The sequence below is a fragment of the Amphiura filiformis genome, chromosome 5 (genome assembly GCF_039555335.1).
Source record: "Amphiura filiformis chromosome 5, Afil_fr2py, whole genome shotgun sequence".
Lineage (NCBI taxonomy): Eukaryota > Metazoa > Echinodermata > Ophiuroidea > Amphilepidida > Amphiuridae > Amphiura > Amphiura filiformis.
The window spans coordinates 37162094-37168109 of NC_092632.1; the positions used below are offsets into that span (position 1 = coordinate 37162094).

Sequence of the window (6016 nt, forward strand, 5' to 3'; positions counted from 1 at the left end):
CCCACTAAATAATATACCATTCCATGAAACACAACACAGCCCCAATGACCGCTCTGCCCAGAGAACAGCGCCTCCTTACCAGTTCCAGCCATGATATTGTTCCGAGAGCCTATCACAGATCTGTAATGTTGAGCTCATATTCTATCGTTTTTATCAAAACAACCTAGAGTCACTCATATTTGGTTCCCTTGGGATGCCGATAAATATAGACGCTATTCTTTATTGGGACAATGAAGGGTTACACCAAATGCAGAAAGATTTAGTGTTGTGCACCCATATAGGCACATTAAACTCTAACATTTGTCTACACACAAAAGTTTTGCATGATTTCACGTCATAAGACAATGTATTGAATATATTAACCACTAGACTGAATGCTTTGACATTGTCACAGATTCTTTCTATGTTTGATTCCAAACAAATTCTTCACTAATGTGTGATGACCTGAACGGGGCCAACTCTCTTAACAATGAATCCACACTGGGGGAGTCACTTCTATTTCAAAATGTATCATCTGCCGACAAAATTAAACTTGGGAAAAGGGTCATTTTTTATGGTCGTTATCTTATTTTTATAGGTATCCAAAAACACACACAAAAAATACAAGAAAAAAATTTGCACTGAAAAATTTGCACTTTTCTTTCCATTACTGTCATATTGTGAAGTGCCAATGGACAGTCAGAATTAATAGGTAAATTTTCATGGGAAAATTTTCTGGACACGTGACACCCATGGGCGCACATATTAGCATTATGGAATGTGACCCCGAGCACAGCGGGTGTTCTTCCAATGTATTTAAATAGGAAGAATTCCTCCTTTGATGCAAAATAAGTTACTTGTCGCAAGTAGATATTTTTGAAATTACGTTTTGATGATATCGTGAAGAAATTAAGATAACATAATATTTAATAAATTTGCAATGCACAAATTTCTATCAAAATTGCGGTCAAAAATACTATTCCAATTCAAAATTACTAAGACTTGAATAGCAAGGTCACTGCCGGGGGTCAGAGATCAGGCTCGAGGTTGTAACACTCACATTGATATGCACTGGTCATGTGTCCAGAAAATTTTCCTGTGAAAATGTACCTATTAATGTTGACTGATGGAGGTGTTAGTTCAATATGTTAGGAAAATATTTTACCAGATGACCCCTATGTTGACGTTGGCTAAATAAGCTGTATTTTGCTCATCTGTGATTCAAGATTTTCTTGTCCACTATTTTGAACCCCTAGCTACTGAATAAATACTGTTAACTGCACCTGGTTTTCCAAACTTTTCCTTTCTTGATTTAAAATGGTCTATCAGAATATCAATACAAATTTGACAATATTTTTGCTGAGCGAATGAATCTAAAAGAAATATTTTGCAAACATGAAAGTAACATTATGTAACATTATAAAAATCTCAACTTTTTTTGGGATAAAAGTAGGGGATAAAGCTATGGATCATGAAATACCCCTATTCGTAAAAATGTTCAAACATTTTCAAATTACTTGTTGATGGCATAAAAACAAGCACATATTACTAAATTGTTACAGGTGTGATTTTATTGAGAAAAAAGAATTGCTTTTTAGGACAGTATGATCTCTTGACTTCCATTGGCCAAATGTGTAAAAAATAGTGGGGATGAAAATAAAATCTCAGAGGCTTTATGTTTTCTGTCACATAGTAAAAGTGCCAGAATATGATTCTGCTCAACAATGTTTTCCCATTATCTCCATTAAAAACTACATTCCCCCTCTTTCAGATTTCCCCCTCAAGACCCAAACATTTTTTTGGATTCTCTCTTTAACTCCCACTCCCCATGTCATAAATAATGAATGGTCCCTTGGGGCTCTTGTACTGCCCATCTGTTATGCCACTTTGAGAAAATAGATTTGATACATTTAATTGTCAAGTTTTGGCAAAATGGTCCATTTTGAATGACAATGTGACTCCTATACTTATAATCCTTAAGGTGGTTATGGAGGCATTATGAAAGTGCTCTAAGCATGTTTTAAACAGATTAATTGAGTAGAGCAAAGCACACTTAACAATATGCCTTTTGTTTGAAACAGATCGGACATACAGTTTTCAAAATATGTCAATTTATATTTTCTTTATATCTTATTGTTTTTATCAATAATCAATAAAGTTAATGAGCTAAAATGACTGGAGAAGCTCATTAACATATAATTTTGCCAATATTTTGCTAAAATCCATGCATAAATGTTCAGGGTACTTTTATTTTGCATACTTTTGCCTTGAAACTTGGTCAAAGTGTTTCTAATATGTTCTAATGTATTATATAGTGAAGCCAGGGGTGCAAATTGTGATTTCTTCCTCAGGAGCAAGGGTTTTAGGCTCAAGATTTCCTCAATCATACCAGACATGAACATAGCTTTATTCTGCATTCGAAAGATGAGAATGGTAACATAGCATGTATTTTTAGAGAGACTCTATACATGTATAGTCTTTGAGCTCTCAAAAGGCTCTTTTGAAACAATGTGCGCGCATAGCGCGCAAAAATCTGGTATTTTACACTAGTTTGGGTGAATTTTGTTGTGACACAGGCTCATTTCCCCTTTCTTTTGCACCCCCTTCATTTTTGTCAGATGGAGCACTTTTATATATTTTTTTTGTCAGGGGGCACTATGGCCCCCTTGCAGGGCATTGCTCCATTGCCTCAAGCACCCTTTCAAACTTTGAAGTTTGATAGACTTGTTGACAAAGTCATGGTAGTCCTCTCGGAATCCTTTTTTTTTTCAGCCAGTTTCATAACCGGTGAGCAAAATCATGTGTAAAGTGAGCTTTCTGTAGATTAAATGAATCAGAGAGATACTTCTGAACATTTGTATGAAAATACTGTCCATCAAAGCCTCCTGAGTCCTGCAACTAACTCAATTGATTACTTAATTTTCATTGTCAAGAAAGTTGCATGCAGATGTGATAATTATACAGATGCTAAGCAAATAATTCAATATTCGTGCCTTTCAAATGATATTGTTAAAGAACACTCAGAAGAAGAAAGAGCAATTAAATGCCAAAAAAACTTTCTTGACAAGGAAAGGTTATCAGACGAGCTAGTTGCAGTTCTCAGGAGGCTTTGATGGACATTAGTTTTAATTTCCCCAATTTTTGCATCATAGTTCATCGAATTTGAATATCAAGTTCAATGATTTTTTATTGATTTGGCCTTCTCCATTTGTTTCCTTTTAATTTCCTCAGTAGGTCTTTGGTCAGTAGGTGCCACTTAATCACTCGCTGACCCTTCACTCTAAGAAATAAAGGTTCTAGATATCACATTATTGTGGCCATTTTTCGGTTTTGGAACCATTTTTTTGGTTCTTTAGAGGAACTCTAAGGGTTCTCCTGAGAGGACAACTTTAGAACCTTTTTAGAGCCTTTATTTCTTAGAGTGTTGTATCTCAATTTCTGTTACCATGCAATGCCATGGCTGCCTTTGTTATGTTTACCTCTAATAATGTTGGTCCATTTCCTCAAAATATCCTTTACAATTTGTTCAATGCTTATGATTCTTTTTAAATTTTCTCAAGATATTCCAGGTCGGCAGGCTCTCCTCACTGGCATTAGTATTGAATTCCTTTATGACCTTTCCCCCATAAAATCCTCATTGCTGCCTCTGTATAAATTTCCTCAGATATGTGCCATGTTTCCACCTGCCTTCCCGATTTCTTTTTTCTTGTTAAAATTACATTGAATATCTCTTCTGGTGAATGGTGATAAGTTGTAAATTTCCTCAAATATGCATTTTAACTATTTCCATGTTATGACACCAAGACATTCCTCTTTTAAGGCTCTTATTTTTTGAACAATCATGTGAATTCCTCAAAATTTTGGATAACCATTGTCTTGAGATTTCCTCTCTTCCATTCAGTAGCTTCACTGCCTCACAACCCCACCTATTAACTTGTTGTCTTTTGCTGAGATCTGTTTCCTCCTACGTCATCTTCTACCTCACTCCATCTCCTCTTCTTTTTCTTTCCTCTTTTTCCTTTTCCCTCTTCCTCTCCTCTTTTCTTTTTCTTCTCCCTCCCTCTTTTTTCCCCTCTTTCTTTTTTTTTTCTTCTCAAGGCATTATTTCCTCAATTTTAACTGTCATTTCCTAGGAGCGGTGCTCCCCGCTCCCACACAATTTGCATCCCTGAGTGAAGCCGCCCCCTAATTTGCATATTTGCATAATTAATTAGCATTTATGCAAATTAGCTCATTAATTATGCAAATATGCAAATTAGAGGGCGGCTTCACTATATAATACATTAGAACATATTAGAAACATTTTGACCAAAGTACCCTGAACATTTATGCATTGATTTTTAGCAAAATATTGGCAAAAATTACATATTAATGAGCCTTTCCAGTCTTTTTAGCTCATTAACTATATTGATTATTGACAAAAACAATAGGATACAAAGAACATATAAATTGATGTATTTTGAAAACCGTATGTCCGATCTGCTCCAAACAAAAGGCGTATTGATCAGTGTACTTTCCCCAATTAATCTGTTTAAAACATGCTCAAAGCATTTCCTAATTTCTAGAAAATGCATCCAATACCACCTTAAAGTGAGTACATGAATAAGGAAATGCAAAGTTCATTTGTTTTTGCAGTGGTTTCATAGTGGCATATTGACATCATTTAGCCAATACTGAGCTGATCCAATGGTGAAAATTTAGTTAGGATAATTTGCATTATTTTAATTGTAGATTGAGTTCCTATACTTTATATACTACTACTATATGACTGTTTTCAAAATGTTTAAAGAATGAATATCCGCCATACTTATCTTCTCAATTTAATTTTGTTCATGATAACCATAATCATATAACTAAAATCATACTTCTAATACATTGATTGTACCAAAATTTAAACTTTTCACGTCAGGGCATCCGGCAGCCTATGCATGGAATTCTTTGCCACCGACAGTAAGAGCTCAGATGGAAAATATGACTTTAGGCCAATTTCAGTCAAAAATTAAAGAAATTTAGGCCTGTCTTTATCTACATTTTGTTCATTTGCTTGCTTGATTTTTGAATATAAATATGATTATTGTATTTCTGTATTTTGAATCATGGTATTTATAATTATCTTGTAGTTGATGATACCATTTATTTATAATATATTGTAAATACATTGTAAATACAAATGTATGATATTTTGTAAATATTGTGTATCTTAATATATTTTGTTGCTATAACATGTATGCAATGAGGGCCTGTTTGAAAAGCAGTGCTTGTCACTGAAGCAGTGTAACCCTCAATCAAGAAAGAATAAATAATAATAATAATAATAATAATATACCAAATTTAAAGGCATAATGTGCGATTTCCTTCACAGCGATGCCCTCAATTTTGCGCGGATTTCTACTTTTTGCATAATGCCCAGTGGTGTACTAAAATACTACATAAAAGACTAAGCTTGAAGTGCTTTAATAACAGTAAAATTTAACTTTTTATATTAAAACCAGGTCGACCCAGTTTTATTCAGAGTTCACAGATCGAATGCTTGCTAACATCTCCCGTGGATGTCAGCTTATGTTTACACACGTCGAGCGTGATGCTCTGTGCAGTATTACATGTTACGATTGGTGAGCGTAGTACACGCATTGTAGACGCTGGAATGAAATCGCAATTTTCTTCGTTATACCTCATTTGTTTGGCTCCAAATTAAAAGGGGATAATGTGATCAGTGAAAACAAACATTTAAATAGGAATCTATTCTTTATGCAAATCATACATTATTGCTTTAACTTCAGAAAAGTTCCTTTTGTTGGAAAATCTTGAACTTTATTTTGTATCCATTTTGGTCACAAACTACTTGAATACTGAATGTCATAGGATTCCTTTTGAAAGTTTGTATAGGCAGACACTATACACAAGTTCAAATAAAATGGTGGTTCCCCCTGGGGAATATTGAATTCACATTGAAGTGAACCAGCTCACAAACAACTGATTGTGGTTCATCAGTGCGGTAATTGGGTTTGGCAGGTTTTATAGGTGTTTTGTGTGGAAA

General features: G+C 34.5%; 1 protein-coding gene across 1 annotated transcript in view; it reads right to left on the minus strand.

Moving 5' to 3' along the window:
* The window catches only part of LOC140153073 (tRNA (adenine(58)-N(1))-methyltransferase non-catalytic subunit TRM6-like), an 80488-nt gene that overhangs the window by 6834 nt on the left and 67638 nt on the right, over window positions 1-6016 (minus strand). The gene's annotated exons all lie outside the window — the stretch shown is intronic.